Source organism: Barbatula barbatula, assembly GCF_947034865.1.
Source record: "Barbatula barbatula genome assembly, chromosome: 1".
Taxonomy (NCBI): Eukaryota; Metazoa; Chordata; class Actinopteri; order Cypriniformes; family Nemacheilidae; genus Barbatula; species Barbatula barbatula.
Window position 1 is genome coordinate 4258642 of NC_136766.1, and position 23644 is coordinate 4282285.

Here is a 23644-nt window from a genome sequence, read left to right on the forward strand (position 1 = left end):
ACGAAGTGCAAGGTTATGGCAACGAACACACATTGAAAAAGCGAAGGTGGCTTACTAATGCATTGCTCTGGGGTATAGATAGAGATCTCCAGTCTAGACATTATATCACATCTGTCACTAAATCCAGGCACAAGTCAAGGGCTAGACTAATGTTTATTCAGTTAGGACTCTGCTATCAGTTTAGCAAAAGTGTCATTATGATGTAAAACAGGGACTACTGGGTACAAACGGTCAAAAGCAGTTGACTTCTAAAGTTGTATGGTGAATTAGCGACAACCTCAAGGTCTCAGTTTAAAAAAAAGGAATGTGTGAAGTTAATATTGGGGTCGTACCAATATATAATGGCACAAGATCCAAAGACATGTAACTGTATTGTACTTTTTTCTTGATCTGTACCCACACAGTACACTTCTAGAGAAGTTCTAGTTTTAGTTTACTTAAATTTATGTGCTAATTGTAGTTTTTATTCATCAAAATATTAAGCGATATTATTGTATGTAAGCACAAGATTATACATGTGCATTGTATTGTGCAACCTTTAACCCAACTACTAAATAAATAAAAAATCCTCATCACGCGCTCTTTCCAAACTATTTTGTCAACGAAGCGCCGTCCAAAAACGTCAAATTTTTGGAGGAGGAATGGACACAAGTAAAATGTTTATACAAGACAGAATTTCAAAACACTGATTCTTATTTTCGTCTATTTTGTTAAGTTAGTAACAAGAGAAAACGGCTTTCTTGGCATATTTTAACAGATATGTCAAAAAGGCAAACATGCAAATTGCACAAAGTTGAGTTGCCTAATTTTTGTCAAGTTCGTCAGTTTCTCCAACAGAAGTCAAACTTTTCACTGCTGAGGTAACGTGATGTAACATGCATGCCCAGAAACTGTGATCTGATGCACGTGCAAATATGTCTTCATTGGATTACAGTGTTTAGAAACAGTAAACAGTCTAATCTCAATCTATCATCTAATTCAGTGTTTCTTAAACTGGGGGCCGTGGACTCAAAATGGGCCTGGGGGACCATAGTTTTTGTTGCATTTTATGAAACATAGAATTTAGGAATATAGGATTTGTGCAATCAAACATCAGAAAATAACAAATGAATTGATGTTCCAGCATTGTATAATTGAACCTGTCTTTGGTTTAATAAAAATTCTTAAGTCTTTATTTGGGGGGTCACAAATCAATGCAACCGACACAAGGTGGGCTCACAACAGAAAAGTTTGTAAACCAGTGATCTAATTGAATATAATTCACTTTTAATAAATATATGCTTGTAAATGTAGTCAGTGCAGGAGACTCCGCTTTACATATGAAGTCTGAAACAGATTGGTTATACCCTAATGATACCCCACTCTGTACACATTCTGCTCCGTCGGCAATAACAGCTATCCCGGTGTTGCCTTTTATTTTCGGCAACATGGTGAGACAAATCTGTTGACAAGCTGACCTCGATAACCATGCGACAGAAAAAAAATTGGCCATCGACTGCCGGTTACTGTATGTGCAAGCTTGGTCTCTTGACGTAAAGTGCATGCTTGTTAGCAACATGAAGTGCAATGGAATGGTTTCTTTGAAAAGTCTTTTGCCACTTGAGAACATCAATGACACTGACTTCTCTTTTCTTTATAGAAGTATACTCCAAGACGTCGCCTTGAAATATCAAAGCCTCAGATCTCAAATCTTTCTAGCGTATGAATCGCAGAAAAAAACCTTTAAGAAATGAAAAATTGTAATTCTGAAGCATGCTGTGATAGTTGTGAACGTACAATGTATGTGTATATACTGTATAGTGCAGAAATATCTGAGTATAGAATAGGAAAATTCTCTCATAATTGTTGAAATTCAGAAGGCATTTATTAACCCACTGGTGTCATCTGGGCTAATTTAATGATGGACGTTTTTGCTTTATAAAGCATGAACAGCATTTTTATTTAATTCAATAACAATTATTATTTGTTTGTATAACTGAAGAAAGATGTACATCTGGGATAGAAGGATGAATAAATGATGAGATATTTAAAGTGTCTTGGTTAACTGTTCCTTTAAATCGGTTTGCAGAGACATGTATACGCAAACAAAATCCTGCAAGACACATGACGTAGCCAAGCAAACATGCCCTTTGACAAAACATTCAGTATTCAGTGTTATTATTAGCAACTTTTTCATCCCCCCCAGATCCCTAAACGTGCATTCTATGGCCCAGACTAGCAGTTCGGTTTTCACTCACTGTCAGTAGATCCAAGACAAGAACAGGTGCAAAGTCCACAGAAGAGCTCACGGTCTAACACTGCCCCACTGCAATGCCTTTGAACGTGCAGCATTATTTGATGCGTTTATGTAATTTAAACGTAAAAATGCAGAGAGCACGAAACATATCGAGTGACCCCGGCCTCTTTTAAAATAACCAATTGCGTTTCGTTTACGGCTCACAGTCAGCCAGGCAAAGCTACTTTTAACATCGTAATAGCCACAGCGGTGTAAACGTCTATTGAAAAGAATAGGAAGATAAGTGATACCAGTGATGTGTCATTTAAAGCTTGTTATTTACTCCACTGGAAGAAAAAGTTGACTAAAGTAAAAGTACAGAAGTACGTGTACTCAAGTATTAAAAGTAAATTTCCTTTCGCTGTGTTGCATTGTTTTATTGTCGTATACCTTATGCCCTTATGCCTACTAAATACACTGAGTAGCTCACAGTATTCGTGGTATTAAAGGAGTAGTTCACTTCAAAATTTGCCCCTTCAAAAATGTAATTCCTACTATGGAAAGTCAATGGGGGCGAATGTTGAAGTGGCTTACTGCCACTTTTACTTTATATGTTTAGCATATATGTTTAATCCTGTATGATCATTTAGCCTAATTATGAATCATGAGGCCTATATCTATTTATGATCAGTGTTTTTTTATATTCCCTTTACTAGTTTTAGTAGCAAATTACCAATATGTAGTAAGTTTCTTGTACATAGTAAAGTGTAGAAGCCAAGTGTTTGTTGTATTTATTATCATTTGTATTAGCATATTTTAACTTGAAACATAAACTATAGCTACTATAATGACACTATGGTAATTGTTTAGTTCCTGTAGTTTTACTAAAAAAAGCTTAATTGAAGTATGGTTGATATATTGAGAAAATGGTAAATACTGTGGTTTTACTGCAAATACCATACCTGCTGAAGAAAATCCAATGAATTTGTGAATTAGAATTAGATTTACTATTAGATTCCGTATTTTTGAAGTCTATCCCGGAAGTTAGCGCCACGTTTCCCTCGGCCGAAAGCCAATACATTTTTCCTATAGACTCGCAAAAAATAAGCTCTGTGATTAACAAATGTTCACGATGTTTACACGTTTTGTCTATCAAGATCATCTTTACAAATGTACTTTTGAAACTGAAATACAAATCGGCAGAAGTAAAAAGCTAAGACGATGCTATAAACAGACTACACTTAAGTGTATATCACAGTGTATATCACATTACTCCGTGAATGAATCCCCATCTACATTTTAAGAGAATTGTGCCCATGTTGCATTATTTGTGAGCTTAATGTGCGCAATGACGTCTAATTCCCCACCAAAGGAAGTAGTCGCTTTAAGAAAATTGTTAGCAACCGCCATTTTTTAGACACAACATGGTTTTTATAAAATCGCAAGCCGTTAATAATAGGTGTGTTTTATGTCATAAAACATGAAAATTTTGAGGTTTTGTTTACCGCAGACCTTATTTCAGGCGATTTACCAAAAAGCCCATTAAAAAAACGCTTACTCGCTTTCAGGTATTGCATATAAAAATACGTCATCTCTGAGCCTCCCTATAACCATTAAATCCATTACATTTTCTGTTGTATTTTGGGCAGGGTACTATTGTTTTTATTTCAGCAGGAAAGTAAAGAACATATACTCAAAAAGTGTACTTAAAGATGGGGTCACATGCTATGTCATGAACTCTGACTTCTTTACACTGTTGAACTTCTGTGCTTGATACAGTCCCCCAGCACTCCAACTTATTTCTGAAAGTTTAGTAACAGGGATCCTATTATGTTTATTGGGCAATTCTCCCAGAAAAGCATTGCAAGGCGAAAGAAGGAGCTCGCCCACGAGCCAACGTACGAGCATAGAGTGACCCGCTTATCAAGATTGGTTGACCCGCTTAAGACCCGCTTAAATTTCATAAACTGGACCTTTAACTAAGCAGTTATGTTTATGCACCTTTATGCCGTTAAATAAGACATTCTTACCAGTGTTACTGCAGTTTGAGATGGTACAGTATAAGCTGTTTCACAAAACACAAAACATATCACCCATAAATGTCACAGATAAGATTAATGTCTCAGTTGTTTCCCAAAGGCATCAATGGAGAGTAAATGAAAACTTGCTTATGCCTCCTGTGTCTCTGATATTTCTCTTAAGTAAAACAGTCAGAAATAAAAAATAATAGTTAACTTGAACATTTCTCATCAAATTGACCCAATTCCTGATTACTTTACCTCTACAATCTACATTCATTTTACACCTCCATACGCTTCATGTATTTGAACAATTGTCTTATTTTCAGAAGAAACATCTCAGACTTGATACTTAACAGAAGGACACATTTCCACCAACATTTCCTCTGGGACCTGAAAGAAACATAACTCTGGTAGTCTGAGACCATTATCCTCTCTCTAAGCATCTGCACCAAACTACAAGACACAACATGGGTAACACACCAAAGAGTTGTGGCAAGATCCAGACAAAAGATTTATTGATTACACATGAGCCGACATGTTTCTCTCTGAACTGTCAATACTAGACACCCCGCCACACACTCTCATCCAGAGGAGCTTTTCCCAGAACAATGGGCCACCAAAGGCATCCAGTAAGCCCCTCCAAGCAAATGTGTTTTGGCCTGAAACAACCCATTCTCTGAGACATCTGAGAAATGAGCAGAGGATTTTTTTAGAGGGTCGGGAAGTTAGGGTAGAGCTCTGAGGCATAGCACATTAGCCTGGTTCCACCCGATTTGCTTCATGTATCCGTGGCCGGTCTCATACCACACACACAAAAGAAAATATGTACAAACAGGGTGAATCTGCGAGTTTGGGTTTGGACAGGGGGCTAAATAGCACTTCATTTCCTTAAACAGTCGATGACACACACGTCTCCAGAAGATAAATGTTTGGAGCCAACTGTTTTTGGCTCCTTTGGTCTTCTGGGTTACTTGAAGAAGCTTTTTGAGTGTTGTAGTATTTTTTGTATTTCTGTAAATTATTTTTTCGGTTTTACTTTTGGCAAAGACAGACCTCATAGATCAATCTTTGCAAATAGTGTCCAAGCATAGCTCAGAGTAATATATCCATATTGCATGCGCACATATACGCTAGGGACGTGCAACACCCCGCGGTTTACGGGACAGCAGCCTGAGGCAGGTTCTTCTTGCTGATCATAACTGCTGAACTGCATGTAATAAATCCAGGGATGATGTTCTCTGTCTCCTTTTATTCTTTATGTCTGTCTGGTTTGGTCCTGCATTATATTGATAAACTAAACTAATGTTACAGTAAATGCAGCGCGTTGTGCTGGAAAGACATTTACTTCATGAGCTTCAATCATGTTAACAATCATCAAACATGATTAAACATCATACAGTTTAAAAATGAACTCTAAATACTAAATACATTTCTTAGCCTATTATTAATGAACAAAGAACCTTAGCAGTTTATGATATCTTATATACAAACAAATATTAATGAGTAACATATTAATGAGTTTCCTAAATGTATATTTAAGAAAAATATCAAAATCAACAAATGTTTATATACATTTTATATCATATGCAAATATTACTATTAATAAATACATGTAAATATTTCCTAAAAGTATATATTGGTATGTGTTTATAAATACTAAATAAATATGCAGAGATACAATTTAACAAAAAACTAGGCACAGACCTAATTTAAAATATTATTATTCTTGTTTAAAAAAAATATTTAGTTTTATAAACAACATTATACATAAATTAGAATAAAAATGTACATGCTAGGTTTGTAATGATGTACCCATTGCTGCAACCAAACTCAGAAATGTGTTAAACATCCAATTGAGCACGTTTCTTGTTTTTCTATCTTGAAATTAAGATGTATTCGTGAATGAAGGATCTTTAACTTTAATGGAGAACACATGCTATGTTCTTCTTTGAACTTCTGTCATTTGAAAGTAGAGGCATATTATCTAACAGCCGTATCGCGCACTTATAGCAGACGTAGTTTTGCCTGGGTGTGGGGGTTTAATGACTTGCTCAAGGACACGAAGCGGACCGAATATTAATATCCCATCGTCAGACATCTCACAATAGCTGTAAAAATATCACATATCCTATTTGCTCAGAAAGACCAAAATCTAATCCATCTAACAAACCTAGTCCTCTGTGTTTCTTCTTTAAAGAGAGTTCACCCAAAACATTTTGTCATCATGTCATTCAAAACCTGCGTTTGACTCTTTCCTCTGAGGAACACTAAAGGTGGTTTTGTGTCGTACATTGGAATTCAACAGGGGCCGATGTTGTTTAGTTACAGACATTATTACAAATATCTGCAGAAGAAAGAAAGTCAAAAGGGTTTGGAAATACACGAGGGCGAGTAAACGATGGAAGAGTTTTCATTCTTGGGTGAACTATCCCCTGCACAAAAGTAATTCTTCATGCCAAAGCGAGATCACGAGGACGCCTTCTCTATTTCTGCTTTCAGCTGCTATCTTTGCTGATCCAATGCCAGGACACTGTGATCAAAGATCATACTACCGGTGAAGTCAGTCCATAAACATTGGCTACAATTTACCAGCATGTTCTTCTGCATTCAATGTTGATGCTCGGTTGGCATCTGCGGCTTCTCCCAGCAACCCCTTCGGCTTTCAGATCGTGATGATTGATGGATTCACAAAGACAGACTGCCGTCAGTGTAAAGCAGAGACCGTTACATGCTGACATGACCCGAGCAGGAACATCTAAAGCAGTTACAGATCGAGGATCATTATACTGTTGTGAGTCACCCCTGAAATAATGTTTCTTCTGAAGGCTTTAATAAAACATTATTGTCCCTGATCGCAAAGTTAAAAGCGATCGCTGATAAAATGGATGTTCTGTTTTGTGATTTCTACATCAATTCCAAATGACGGTGTAATGTAGTAGAAATTTCACAAACAAGTAACAAGATTTGCAGAAAGTATACAAGTTAATTTAAATACCTTATATAATGTTGTAATCATTTCTTAAAGTTAGGATCCATCTCTTTGGATTAAAACATAAATAAATCTGTTATAAATTATTGAGCAAGCATATTAAATGTAGTGTAATCCTTACTTTGTTTTTTAATTCCCAAATCACAATACGATTATAATAAATCATTTCACTTCAACTCGTGTAAAGAGTACTTCAAGTATCCTGCACTTTCATGTTTCAAACAGAGATGGCGGTAGGGAGGCAAAGGTTACAGACTGCATTCATAAAAAAGTAGTTTAATAATATACTTTTCTATTTTTGCTAATTTCTGTGTTAAAAACTTGTTTTGTTGTTGCTTTCTTTGGATCGTAATTGTCTTTACATATTCTAAATGTTTAATCGCAGAACCTGATTCTTACTGATACTTTTTCTCATGTTCGCATGAAATTATACAAATATACTCCCAGTAGTGAACTGAAAATCAGGCAAACATCCTGTGGACTGTGCAAAAAGAAGCATAAAAATAGCCAATTTTGTTTTATATATACAGCCGCGGAAAATAATAGGAGAAGCGACCATTTTAAAATAATTGTCAGTTTTTTTATTACTATTTATAGGTTTAGGTACAATGATCATTTTTGTTTCACTCTCTAAACTATTTAAACAATTTATTTTATTTGCAAAAAAAGAAAAAACAGAAAAATGCTCTGTATTTATTTTTTAGACCTCAAATACTGCAAAGAAAACACATTCACGTTTAAGCAGTACAACAGTAATATTCTACATGTATTGTGGAAAAGAAAAGAAATATTTTTTATGTGATAATCTGGATTTTAATAATAGTTTTTATGTGTCCTGACATGTTTTCAGTCTTTTACATTGCTGTTGGATGACAGTCACTGGACCGGAATGACCACTAGAATCTAGAAATGATGGTTAAATGAAACATTTTGAATGGTCTCTTCCTTTTTTCAGCCTCATTGCACACAGTGGATTGATGAACAAACGATATTTAAAGGGGCGCAAAGACGAATGAGATCACAAAACGTATCCTACCCGGAGGAAAACACCTTTAAAGAAAACATGCACTACAAGGCTCTGCGAGAAAAGTGCACGCAGCTCTACAGGATAAACACCTCTTAAACCCATGGGGTTTCGAAGGGTTAACATTTCAGTCCGAGTAGAAAGTGAGATGGCATCAGGACTCTAATTGAAGCGGTATGACTGTGCCAGACTCGCCCTCTCCGCACGGCACAGCTGCTTTAAGGGGTGCCGGGATTATGGGATGCACTTTGCATAGAGCCCCATATTGATCTGACAGCACTTTGCACAAGGCACCCTACAACATCAGGAGAAGAGAGGGATAATGACATGTCTTAAGGTAAAAGTAAAAAAAATCCCCCCAACCACATCAAGTTCACACAAAGCATGTTTCTGATCTCTCTTGGGAGGGAAATCACGAGAGATTTGCACAGAAGCAGGAGCACGGCTGCTTCAGAGTTCCTATTTTTTGCACATATGGTTCTGGCTTCCATGGCACACTTTAAACACAAGCAGCTGGGCGGTGAAGCGGACCCTACCCCTCCATATTCTTACTTCTCCCAGTGTGCTTTCTCTAATGTGCAAGCAGACACTCTTCTGTCCCCGGGGCCTCGGCTCCCCACCCCAGTCGCCCACCGGCCCCATTCATAAAACCCTTCTTGGGATACACAGACTGTCTGGGTTAAAACAGAGAAGCCGAGCCACATGTGTACACACACCTCGGGTTACTTCCTCAGCAGAAACACGCTACACTGGGATCACCATCAGATGGGAAAGACTCCCACATTTACTTTGAAAACATCATCCCCTGAGGATCATTACACGGGCTGTCTTCTCGAGAAAATGAAACCATTTATTCAAAAGCCTTATTAGCGAAGTACTTTGAAAAAGATGTGCTTGACATGGTAAAACAGTCCAATGTGACGATTACTTTTCATAAAGTAGCAGAAGATGGACATAAAGCAAAATGCGGTTGATATGTTAAGTCGAGGGGCTTTGTTATAGCAGGTCTGTTTAGTTTATTGTGACACTTTTTATCATAAACAGAACTGAGTGCATGCGTTTAACCAACCCGTTTCGTCTCTCATGTTTATAAACACATTGCGTAATTTATACAAAAAGAAATATAGCATTTTTGGATTAAGTTAGGTCCTGGAAAATATACTTACATACACTGTATGGACAGACATACTGGGACGCCCTCTTCAAATAAACATGTTTATCTGTTCCAGTAGTTCAGAGAAAAACGAATCTTATATTGTTGTACCATACAATACCATAATAAAGACGTCTGTTTTCATCTTTGTTGCAAAAAGGTAATGAGTGTTTAGCTCAAAAGGCATGCTTAACTCAGACCAGTTAAATGCTTTTACACTAGACTAAACCAGTTATTTCTGTCTGGACCTGGCTTTGTGAACAGGGGCATTGTCCTGTTTGAATAAAAAAGGGTCCTGATCAAACTGATGATATAAAATTAGAAACACACAATTCTCTATCATATGCTGTAGCATTTAGATTTGTAGAAAAGTATAGAAAAACTATAGTCACACTTATTCAATACTTTTGTCGGTTTTATTTCCCACAAAACCAAATAACAACAACGAACACAGATCACCTAGATCACCTGACATCCGCTTGGTTCTTGGTGTGTTGCCTTCCTGAGCATCGATCAATGTTCGCACATTTTGTAATAGATGTGTAAGAGACTCCCAACTACTCCAAGTGTGAAAGCTAAATCTCAGCATCGTAGCATTTGTTAGGAAGAGCAGAGAGTTGCAGAAGATGCTTAAAAACCAGAGAACGTCCAGCACCTGGGGTATTTTTCCTAAGAACAGTGGGCAGCTTCAACACTCGGCAGGGATTCATGCAAAACTATCACAAAACATAAACAGTCATTGATCGAAGTAATAAATAGCAAGGGATTAAGGGATGTAAGCTTGAGCTGCATATTTTATGTGCATACCTGTTAAATAGCTTACTCTGGGTTGTAGCAGACGCAAAACAAAATGCATTTTTTATGATCCTAAAACATCCTGCAGATTCTGGAAAGAGTTTTCAACCTTAAGCACTCAAATATACTTTGTTTCATGATGTTTTGAAAGGGTATGACATAAGCAATGCAAAATGCATTTAAATATTTGAACATTTAAATGTATTATGACCATACAATGCAGTGTATCACTTATTAATACATCTTGTATATTTCTATGCATCTTGTATAGTCATATATTTAGCCTGTATATTCATTTGCACTGTAAATTATTAACACTATACATTCCAATTCTCATATATTCTATATAGTCTATTTACTTCCGTATATCATACACATCTATATTGCAGTACTACTTTGCACTTCTGGTTAGATGCTTACTGCATTTTCGTTTTCTTGTTTTTCATGTGCAATGACAATGAAGGCGAATCTAATGCATGACAAGTTTTTAGCCTATTTATAAATCATCGCTGTCCTTCCAAAACCTCAGATATTAATATTATTTCGATTTTAATACTTTTTATTGGTTAGATATTTGCAAAATCCAGTGACAGACATAAAGGGGGACCAATAAGAAGGCTTTCAGAAGGCCGGCAGCGATGTACAACATTATGAAGAAACTCTGAAGTTATCTTTTGACTTAATCCTTAAAGCTGCCAATACTTGCATCAAAATGCCTAATTTTATTCAACATATTCACTAATCCTTGCAAATACACTTTAGGATTTCAAAAATCCTGAAACAAACACTTTTCCTTTACTCTGTGTGTCTTGAAGGCATGCCGGCAAAACCGAATTTCTGAAACATTTGCGCTCGCGAGAGATTATGACATCTGAGTTCCAGCACAGTGTGAAAGTTGACATTTGCTGGCTAAAGAGTAATAAGAGACATTTATGGTTTATCGCACCTATGTTATAATGGCTATAACGTTTTAAGACTCATTTTAACTGCAGTCTATCAACCGTCCCTCTGCTTTGTTGGCGGTATAAACTAATAAAATCTAGTTTTTTCTTCGTAGAGCTATTACCATAAAATAGAAAAGTGACATATGCCAAGTATTTGAAAGAAAAAGTTGTTTCCTTTTTTCCCCTTCGTGATTTTGGTGTCACTCCAAGAAGAAAGGCCTCATTGTGTGGAGTGACATGGGTGGTGTGCAATAGTCACTTAATGAACCATACCAACTTCCTCACTCCCTAGTGCGCCAGGGCCGACAGACGACTCTGTACTGTGCGGGAGGAAGGAAGGAGGTTATAAATGGACACTTAAAAACAGCAAAGCAGCACATTACGTCTATACGATGTAATATCCTCATGGCACAAGGTGAGCGAAAGCCTCCGTACTGTAGTTTTATCGGGTGTCTTTAGCTAAAGGATTACGGTGTGTAAATCCATCTAATAACCTTTTCGGTAGCCTGCTGGTGTTGTGCCCTGCAGTGGCGTAGCATGTAACCAAATTGAAGTATGGCTTATGAAGTATGCCTGTTCGCAATTACCGCATATATTTCATTCATTCGAAGTCCATGGATGTCTTCTAAAGTGGCCCGTAGGTGTCTTAATTTCCTTAGCTATTCCAAACCCGATTTGTGATTCTGATGCGTACGGACAATAGCGCGTATGTGACATTCTCCAGAAGGCCCTGAATCCCTCAGTCTCGTGAGAGAGCAGCGCTGGAGAAACGGGTGTGAGCGCTCTGGTTTCCCACAAGAGAGTGGCCTCATCTGGCAGCCCCTGGAGTCACGCTTACAAAATCATTTGAAAGCAAAAGGCTTAAGTGTTTTTCCACCTCACTAAAGAGACAGGCAGGAATCCACCGGCCGCACGTGCCACCGCCGCGCCTCGGTGTGCAGACATGTCTGGATTGGGGTAAAAGTCTTCAACTGCATTAAGCACATAAGTCGTGAGACCGGCTTTGAAATGATGTAAATATTGCAAATGTAAATGTTGACATTCTCATAAGGCCTTTCGCCGGATGTTCACACCTGCTGCGGATGAAAGATGTATTTATCCATCCAGAGGTATGCGGTATCCCCAGGATCATACTATTTACAGGACAGTAACGCATATAGACAATGTTTTTTACTGCAACTGGGAATATGGCAAGTCGATTAATTGATGAAACGTGTCACCATGTATCTCTTACTTCTACTTCCCATCAAGGTCCCCATGTTGAGAATCAGAGATAAGATGTCTTCTGCATCTTATTGTAAAAAATTACAAACTTTTCTACCAAATTCCAAAAACGTTGTGAATTATATAGTGCTCTATTTTATTTTAGGTGGCCAAAGACCCGCTCGCAGATGTAAAGCAAAGCTGTTCCATGTTCCCTGTGTGGAAACATGTCAGTCTGTTTCGTGTTTGCGCCTACCAATTTGCTTTAATGTGTTTTCCCAAGAACACATGCACAGAACAATATAAATACTTGTTTAACCAGTGCATCTGATGAGAGGAGGGGACAGCCGACAGCTGTAACCCAGGCAGCAGCACAATAACATGTGTCGCACATGTTGCGTTGTCTAGCGCGTCCCAATTAAACATGGTTTATTTGTCAATGGCAGAACGTGACCTAGTTTTAGAGATCAAAGAGGGGGCAAAAGTACATTAGCAATGCATTTACAACTGAAACGACTTCTGAATGTGTAGGTTACGAACTCCATCCCAGACATGACACAGAAACCACAAAATAACAACCATCGTATAACTGAGTGAATGATGTCGAGCTATAGTATGCGTGTCAACATCTAAACAGGTTCGGCATAGTGTCTACGCAGGGATGGATTACTGACGGTGCCAATGGGGCCAGTGCCCAGGGGCCCTTGACTACCATGAGGCCGAGGGGGCTTCAAGGTTGCGCCATTCAGTTTGGTACAGAAAACCCAACAATTAAAACAAATGTTTATCTATGTTCAATTTATGGGTCCCAAAGCCTATGCAAGGCCTACCCTGTACAAAATGAAATGATCAATAAGTCATGGCAACAAATGTTTTTATGTTACTTTAACTTATTAAAAATTCACTTATTAAATTACAGCACATTTAAATAGCATTTTCTGAATCTTTTGATTAGATTTTGCTCGCCATTTTATGTGCTTTCCGGTGGCTCAGTGGTTAGAGCATGGTGCTAACAATGCCAAGGTCATGGATTCGATCCCAAGGGATTGCACATAGTCAGAAACCAATGTTTAGTACAATGCAATTTAAGTCCCTTTGGATAAAAGCGTCTGCCAAATGCGTAAATATAACGGAAATGTCATGTTGAGAAATAATTCTTCATATGTGATGCATTAAATATGTGTATATTTGACTGTCAATTAAAGACGTGTGTATCATACGCCTTAATTTGGTTCATTGTGTAGCTAATATTAGACTTCTATAAACCATGTACAGACTATTTTTAGCGTAGCTACATGCATTTGACGCAGAGCAAGAACGGTTTTAATATTCATTATCATATTAACTTTGACTTTCTATAACTGTGAATGCGCAGCTAAGGGAAAGAACCGAAAAACTGTGGTAGGGGGCCCTTCGAGGTAACAGGCCCCGGGTCCCTTTGAAGTCATAATCCGTCCCTGTGCTGACGAATCGCAAAGAAACGGACCTCGGTCAAATACGGGATTATGATACTTTAGGGATATCATAAATTCTCAGTTTTATGCTAGCAGTGTAAAAAATCTGCCTCTTTTTAGAGGCTCTGGTGGGACATTAGTGGTATACGTGAAAATGAGTCAAGTATTTTCACAACTTCCCTCTGTTTACATTGGCTAGCTAGCGCTAATCTGAGAACAAGCCAGGGGGGAGCAATTTACCTGCAGTATAATGTGTCGTAACTATTAAGAGAAACAAATCCGCCTCTTATTTCTCTTCCCGTCGGTCCAGGTTCATTCATCTGAATCTTAGGAACCAAACGCCTCTTGAATTCATACAGTCAAGGCCAGAGTGAGGAGAGGTGTGCTAAACCCAAGAGGAATCAAACCCTACATCCCTTCAGCCGTGTTTGCTTTCCTGGTGGATGTGCAAGCTTTCAACAAAATCAAAACCAATGATTACTTAATGGACTGCAGTACTGTAGCCTACATAACCCCACATATCACTTTGGCCTCAGTTAACAAGTCTAGTTTTGGACACGTATTTCAAAATTCAAAGTATTTCGATTCTGCATCTCAACAAAACTATTAAAGTGATAGTTCACCCAAAAAGGAAAATGTTGTCATCATTTACTCACCCTCTTGTCATTTAAAAACTGTATGACTTCCTATCTTATGCAGAACATAGTTTTGAAGAACGTTGAGATAATACAAATAAAATGATTCGGTGGAAGTCCTCGATTTGATTCATCCTTAATGTGATAGTTCACGTAGTTCTTTCTTCTTTTGAAACATTTCTCAAAATTTTCACTTTTGAGTTCAACAGATGAAAGTGTCATATGATTCTAAACCAAATGAGGGTGAATAAATAACAACAAATTTAATTTTTGGGTGAACTGTCCAATGCATACCTACACTAGGTTTGAGAAAACATTAATCGTGCAAATGTAATATCATACAAATGTAAGATAAATCAAAATATTGTCCTTTATTTTGAGCCATCCGCAGAATAACTCGGGAACACAAGAGAGCTTTCAATGGGTTATATGAAAACCCTAGCATTAAAAAATACCCAGTCAATTTGGTTAAAGCATTGCTTATCACTTTTTTGGGGAACTTTTATTCTTACAAGCCCGACTGACATCTCCTTGCACCTTATGAATGAATCCTTGTATTTATAAAGAAAACTTTCCTATAACAGACTATGAAACCAATCCATCTTCTAAGGGATTAGAAGCATGTCAGACCACTTCAAACAACCCGTGCCAAAACTCAGTTGGTCAGTAAGTGCATTTGGAAAGCGTGTACGTTTGCGTGTGTTGGAGATTTCCTCACAGGAAAGAGAAATGATGGACCGGAGGAAGAAAAGGCTTGTATGGGTATGGAAACGTGTTTGCGTGTTCACCCTAAGGATTCTGGAGATTAATTCTTTGACTCTGAATCACATTACATTTGTTACTGCTCAAAGGCCTTAGAGCGCTTGTACTTTAGTTCGACAACCTTTGGCTCATATCATCCAGGCATAGCCCTGTTTTTTCAAGATGTATGGAAGTGAAGGGTGAGGTGGGGGAGATGCATGGCCAACAGGCTTAGAGAACGTCTCATCTTTAATGGTGTGTAGCCAGAAGGACAGGAAGCCGCTATGATTTGATGCCTCTCCTTTTTCTCCCAAGCACTCCATTCTCCATTCCTGAATGTATAGTTGTGGCCTAGTGGTTAGAGTGTTGGGCTTGTGATCAGAAGGTTGCTGGTTCAAATTTTAGTGCCAGCAGGTCATGACTGAAGTGCCCTTGAGCAGTAATGTGTCACTGTAAAAAAACTACTTGTAAGTCGCTTTGGATAAAAGCGTCTGCCAAATGAATAAATGTAAAATGTATTGAAATGGTGGCAGGTTTGGAGTTGAGAAGCCATATTTGTGTAAAGACAAGTAAATTTCCCATTCAAAAATGAATCATTTAAATCAAGCAGGTGGTGAACAAAGTGCCAAAAAGGAGCTTTGAATCTATACATTACAAAAGCAATAATCCATTTGAAATAATAATAATAAACCAAAAATTGTTGAAAACAATATAACAAAGTCAGATTTAAACTTTTCCCCCATCATTGACAATGTTTTACCTCATTTATGACACAACGATTCCCACCTTTCAAGTAAAATTCCTGGGGTCCATAAGTTTTGTTTTCAACCCATTGTTGAGTCCAATATAAATAAACCCAACTGTTGGGTTAAAATAACCTGGAGAATGGGTTAAACGACCCATCGTAGGGTAATTTAGAACCCAACGTCTGGGTTTGTCCATTTTTAAGCTTAAAATAACCCAACATTTTTTACAGTGTAAGATTGGGAACAAAAAACACAATGATGGGGAAAGAGTTCCAAACATTATTCTGTGTTCATTATCCAGTAAAACAACCTCTCTTGTAAAAATAAACCGAGAATTAAAAATTGCGTCTTAAATTCAGGCTACTGATCCTAAATAACCGCAGATCTTAAATGCAGTTACTGTGATGTCAATGGCAAATTAAGTTATGTTAACTATATATATATATAACTATATACATGATCAGCCTGTCAGAGGATGGTGAAATAACATTCGGCAGTGCTGTGTTTTGCCTTCACGCTCTTAAATTCAATTATTTCTTCACCTTGTTTTTGAGATGTTACATGGCACGCCACGGTTCACCTGTCACCACCCATGCCTGCGTTGTCACGGGACACCGAACTTGAAGTCAGCCCTGACGCAAACCTTTGCGGAAGCATTTCTGTGTGCCGGACTAAGGAATCAAAACAGGTCTCTCGCTGTGATGGCATTCATCAAGTGAGACAGTCGTGTTGGTTTTGGTCGTATCGTTTGTGTTTAGAGCAGTTGTGGCCAGTTTGTATATTTCAAGAAGTTTTGAATGGACGATACATTTTAATGGGAAATCCAGGCCCGGCTCGAGGTTCTGAAGCATTTCAATTATAACATTCAGATGACTTCTTTTTGGCATGTTCATGCTCTGCATAGTATAATGATGTGAAATTGTGCATTACAGAAATTCCTTGTCGGTACTTTTCTTTATACCATCAGTCTATAATGTAGAACAGCAATCAGAAGCACATTCTGAAGGTCTGATTATACGTTATAGACAATACAAGCTATAAGCACGCTGCCCTTTTTGTGTTTTAAGGGTTTCTATGACCACATAACAAGAATATTCCGGACAACTACCGTGCGTCCAAAATCGCCTGCTTCCGTACTATATAGTAGGCGAAAATTTGTCATGGGAAGTCTGTCCGAAACCTCAGCATGCACAACCCAGTAGGCCAGAAATACCCAGATGGTCTACTGCTTCCGCCGAGATTTGAGAGTGTGCATCAGATGGACACTTCTCTATCCCATGATGCAACGTAAGCTGAGCAACGGTCAAAGCAGCGCTACTGTTTGAATAATGCTGCAAAGCTACACAATAACTACCGTTTCCCTTCACAGTAATCATTGCGAAAACCTATGTGTCTATATCATCACGATATCTGTTTACCTTTTTCCTTTTAGTGAATAAGCAATGCCATTAGTCAAATTCATCTTTATTCTGTTTATTTTTGTGCGTTATCCTTTTTGGCCAACAAATCAGACTTGAAATTTGAGTGTAAAGGCCATTGCACAATGAGTCCAAAATTTGCGTCCAAAATTTCTGCACGTTAAAAAATTAAAACAACCTCACGTTATGTCGATCACAGTTACACACTGCCGTCATAAAAAAAATTGGATTGGGTTTGATTTTCTGCGTTTTTGGCATCCGTAACAAGCATTTTGAGAGGAGTTCAGAGACACTGTACAAATGAGCGCCACATACGAACAAACGCATACGAAAAATTTCAGACGGTTTGTGCAAAGACCTTAAGTTAATTTTCACTCAAGTAGAGAGAGAGAGAGAGAGAGAGAGAGAGAGAGAGAGAGAGAGAGAGAGAGAGAGAGAGAGAGTCTGAGACCCCCGTGGCTCCTTTTAATGGGTGGTGAACTATTTAAGATATTATCATATGTGGTGGTATATTGTGACACCCCTACTTGGTACATTTTCAACACTACAGTTCTTTTTTCTAAGAAAGTTACTGAAGATCACAAAAGGACATTTTGTTTTATCTGCAGCTATTTTTCTGCCAACCCTATTAACTGGAAACGATATCATTTTTGATATGATGGGATGCCCAAAGCTCATTTTAATGGGATGCCCTTAAGACTTTAATCATTAAACCGCTCACTGTGAATTTCAAATAAATGTAGTCTAAGAAAAGTTAAATAATACAAAGGAAAACAGTCACAAAAACTGGGTAGTACTACACTTATGATAACATTGTAGATCATTTGGTGCCAGTATCTGGTTAACACTTCAACATGGTGACGATATTGCACCCATGGTTACAAACTCTCTTTCCACTTCCATTTTGAGTTGAATTCATTGGCCAAAAAATTAAATACAAAATAAACAACAGTAAAGATGAACTGATACAACTTTTCATTTCAATAGATATTGCAAATAATATATTTTTATGATCTTTTGGCTCTGATAATTGAGTAGTAAAGATATTCTATTGTGACAGCCCAACTAAAGAGCTTTCAAACCACGACTTTATCTCAAACACTGACGTATCATGTATCATTCATCTCACTGACATACACGAGTCATCCAGCGTTTAGTGGTTCACACTAAAATGAGGATCTCACAGCACATCCAAAGAGTATCAAAAGACTCTGTATTACAATCATAGATCAGATCATTGTGCCCCAGTGTGGAGAACCCACAGATGTGACCCTAAGGTTACAGGCCCCTCCTTGGTAAGACCTTGTACCCCTTACCCACCTCCCATACAGTGCCTAAACCAGGACAGATGACCAATTGTAGAAATGACCAGGTCAGGGGAAGCCCCCTTTTGATGGGACACTGAGCCGAGTCGAGGAAGAGGTGGATATATGTCCACTGGAAGACAGAGGGGTCTTTGAGATGAATAACACTGACTGTGGGTGAGAATCCCACTGATTCATATGAACAACACACAAACAAACAAGTGTAGAGACACAAGTACAACTGTGAACAAATGAACAAAACTGTCCCAGGAGAACACCAACAGGTGCTGATTTCTGCCTCATCTAATGTTATTGAGCAGAATGAAGGAGAGGTGGGAATTGAGTACACTACAATTCTCTATTCTCGTGCGCGGAAGACACGATTTACGCACATTCAAGCCGCCCGATTCAAGTCATTCGCGTCAGCCGGCACGAGTTTGCAACTATTTGCGTCTTTGCATTGACTTGGTATGTAATTTAAACGCCCAAATCGCTTAATTCACGCTTGGTGTGTACGCAGCATAAGTAATGTTTAAATATACTTTGTATATGTTATACAAGAAACGTGCAACACTCTTCATTCTTCAGTTCACTTGGATACGACACTGTAAAGCAAATTACTAAAGCCATTACCAAAGCCTTAATTCAACCTCTAAAACTACAGGGATTTCTTTTCTGCTTCACTGCCCGACTCACACTTTCTTCCATGACATTTAAATGATATATTAGGAAATCTCTGAATTTCAACCACAAGTCAAGCCAAAAACCTTTCAATGTTGCTGCTGTGATCTGATCTGGAGAAGGTCCACATGTGTTATGGGTGAAGTTACCGCACCATGTGTCTTACAGCCGTGTCTGTTGTGGCCTCAACGTCTCTTCCTAAAAGATTGCAGTTTGTTGTCCATAGAAAGCAGTCATGAACCGCAAAACAGCACATCGGAGGCGGTTCTCTATTCGCTTTTTTATTAACAGTCATGTTCTTCCGCTGGTGCGCTCAATCACTGCAATTTTAATGGCTGCCTGCAAGGCATCCATCTTCGTGCTGGTCTTTACTACTGTCATGCTATCTTTCCATTTTTTCATGTCACCTCTCTTGCTCAAATTGTCTAGAATTTGAACCAGAGAGCAAGAAGAGCCTAAACAAAACAGTTCACAGCAGCTTGGCTTGGGGTCTAGCCTCCCACCCCGCATACACCCCCATCTCACAAGCTCTCACAAATGCACGTGTTGCTGTGGCTGTCACATGCCGGTTGGCAGCTGTCTTTACAGGGCATCTGCGTTGCCTCACCTTACGTGTGGTAATGACACAGCCAACTCTAGAGGAGAAGCCCAAACCCACATACAGTACTTTTCATAAACTGTCAGTCTAATCATTCTGAACAATTTGGTAACAGAAAACTGGGAATATTGACAGACTGTAGATCCAAAATGGAGAAATCGGAGACACGAGTCTGTAAGCCAATTCCTGCAGAGGAAATTGTGAGTGAATAATCTTTTGTTGCCTCTTGACAGAATTCAGAATTTCAAATAGCATTTCGGACCTTTCCTGCTGCGGAAAATAAAACAAGTAAAACACAGCGTCTAGAAAAAAGAACAGGATTGTCAGAGACACAAGGCCTGGCACTCTTTTTGTAGATAAATAAATAAAAACACTAGCTGTGGGAAAGTTCATGTGCACTTCATTTGAATTATGCATTTTGTTTTTCCCACATATCAGTGCAAACGACTGCCAAGGTTTCTAAAGCGTTACCGAAAGGACGAGAGAGAGAGAGCGAGAGAGAGAGAGAGATGCTGGCTGACTGCTCGTTTCTATTAAACGTCCTATTAAACAACAGGCCCCCATGCGGAATGCAGATTTCAGGGAAAAGAACATGGAAAAAAAGGACAAACAGAGAAGCAGAAAGTGCCGCCAATGCTGAAACAATTAAGACAGTTTGGAGAAACACCCTTCATCGAAGCATGCACGAGCTGGCAACCCATCACGTCCCCTGCGAACGCTGGGAGTGATAATAGAGTCGGCGACATCCACACTGTGTTGCTTAATGTAAAAGATGCACTTTCACTCTCTGCCTGTATTTCTTTCTTCTCCATCTCTTGCTGCTGGTGGAATAGTCAATAGACTAGTATGAAAAGACACTGTCAATGAATCGGCCACAGGCTACGCTTTATTTTTATCTCTTTCATGTTATTCGAAAGTGCAGCGGCATCTGTTTTGAACATGATTGTGTTAACATCACAGCGGGTGCCCCACAGTAAGCCGGGCTTATGCAGAGAACCCTACTCAACAGCCAAATTGTAGGGGAGGTCCACGGGGACGGGCGTTGTGCTGATGCGCATCGCTTGGTGTGAAATGTTTTGCTTGTTTTGTTTTAGCACACCAGACAGCCAGAGGGTGAAAATAAAAGAAGCACATTTGACAGGGGTTGAAAAGAGGCTGCAACTCATTAGGGTGTATACTTACAGTAACGCCTTACAGCAAAATCTGACAACCCTCCAAATTTCCTCTCAAATGGTTTCGCAAATGTATAATGGACTATTGATCGTGTTCGTAACGTTGCCATGTTTCCAGCACTAATGATTCGCTTTAATTGATTCCTTTAGGAGGGGAGATTATATTAACACCAGGACTTGGCTTGAGATTCTTATTCAAATAAGACGTTTTGAAAGGCAGGTTTGACCAAATCGATTTAGCCATGCTTTACTGATGCAGTCAAACTAGTCATAAAAAGTGTGTCATTTGCTAAAATAATTGCAAGACCTTTGTGTATTTTGAGTGCACTTCATTTGTTCCGCTACAGTAACATGTCCTGTCCTTAGGGTTGAAGCCTGGACTTTGTATTACTTTAAATCTAAAACTCAGCTGCAAGCATTTGTGTTTCCATCTGCTGGTTGAATGAAGTATTTTCAGAGTTCAGGATTTTAAGCTGCCTGATTGTTAACTTTGTAAAAGGAAACACTTATGCAATTCATTTACATAAGAGTAAGTCATTCAAGTTGACTAGACTTTCCAAAACTCACATTTCTATTCAAGGTAGTTATCCAGCATCAATGTTCATTTGCAAATGTCACAGATGTATGCAGACTGATGTGAACTATTCACTATTTAACATATGCGCTCAAATAACAGGCACAGCGGTATCCAATCCTCACTAAACCGTGTGTGCTTCCATGCTCAGCCTCCAAATGCCACTAATATTCAGCTGTCTAAGTCATTCATAGTGCACCTCAGATGTCTCGTAAGTCCTTCTTACATGAAGCTTGTTTTTTGACAATCAGACAAACGTGAATTATACACCATTATTATAAACAGTAGGTGCGCGTTTTAAAAGGTGCGCGCTGCGCATCGATGACAAGGACACTTGCAACAGCGACGCGCACTTTTACTTGGATCAAAATGTAGGGACGTCAATGTGTTGTAGCGCCCTGTCATACAATAAAATATCATCCAGTTGTCCTTTCCAGACCTAAAAACATTTCACAATTGGAGACGTTACCTGGTGGGCAGTTGCAGTCTGGAGAGGTTTCCCGGACAGTCCTTACTCTAGCCAAGTGTTCATAAGAGCGCTGTCGAAATAAACAAATAAAACAAACGTGTGAACATCGTATGCCACATGCGCGCAGGTGCATTGGCCAAAGAAATCGGACAGGTGTTCGAGGTGTGTGGACAGATTTTACATCTCTGGGGTAAATAACGCCATACTCCTTACCCTTCTGAGTTGAGGCTATGGGTGCGTATCTTAAAGAGTTTAGGATCGCTCACCTGTGACAGTAGCTTGTCCATTTTCTCCTGTACCATTGCATTAAACTCATCCATGTTGAGTCCATTAAACGGACTTAGGAGGCGCGCACCACTTCCACTTTCTAAATTCACAACTCTGTCCTTAATATCACTGGTCTGAACACTCAGTAAAAAGCAAAAAGCAAAGGACACGACAGAAAAGACAAACGGTATCACATCCACGGCAGCTTTAAGACAGTGCCGCCGCTTGCCAGCACCAGTGTCGCTCTCCATTTTCACCGCGCTCCGGGACTCCTTATTTGCCTCTAGACCCCTCATGACTCCTTCTCGACCCTATACTACAAAGTGCAGTCACCAGTAGCGACGGGAGGAGAATAAAAAGATTCTGTTACTATTTTGTTTCGATTTATCTCTGAAAGACTGTACGGCGACGTTGGTAACACTGGAGCGCGCTTCTGAAACCCCCGACGGTGCGCGCTCGTTCACTGGGAGACAGTGTGAGCTGTGACTGATTTCAGTAGCCCTCTGCAAACTTGTTGCACCACTGGAAAATAAACCATGCACGCGCTGCAGCCCAGTCTGTGGAGCCGTACGACGCACCCCTGACAGATTTTGTGGCAAGTGATGTTAAACCGCAGACGAGCGGCAAATGCTTTGCGCATTCCACACAATCCATTCAAAAACACGCCTCCAAATGAACACAGACTCCATCAGACTTCACTGACTCCGTCTGTCCCTACTCTCAATCTACCAGCATCATTTCAATATTGCGCATGAGTATTAATGGGATTTGTCAATGAAGCATAGTGAGAATTGCGCACGAGCACAACAGCAACACTGAAATAAACACGTAACTGTTTGCATTGTTTTAATGGTCTCATGCTTAAAAAACTTTTAGTCTGTTCCTGATATCCCTGCTAAAAAACAATTAAGAACATCACAGACATGGATTTTTACAGGAATTGGATTGGCGTCGATGGAAATGGCAATGCCTCTGTGGGACTCAACTGGTAATGTTATCCAACGGAAGACCTTTAGAAAATTCTATGGAATAAGACAAAACACGTTATGTAAAGGACATTTATTATAATAAATTGTAAAGGCTGATGGTTTACATTTGTAAACCTAAATGTCAACATATTCATTCCTTTCTTAATGCATTTTGGGATATTAACCTTAAAGTGGATCTTTCCTCTCTCTCGCTCTCTGGCGGTTGACGTTTACATCAATCTCATTTTGTTGGCATGGCTCAGCATTCATACT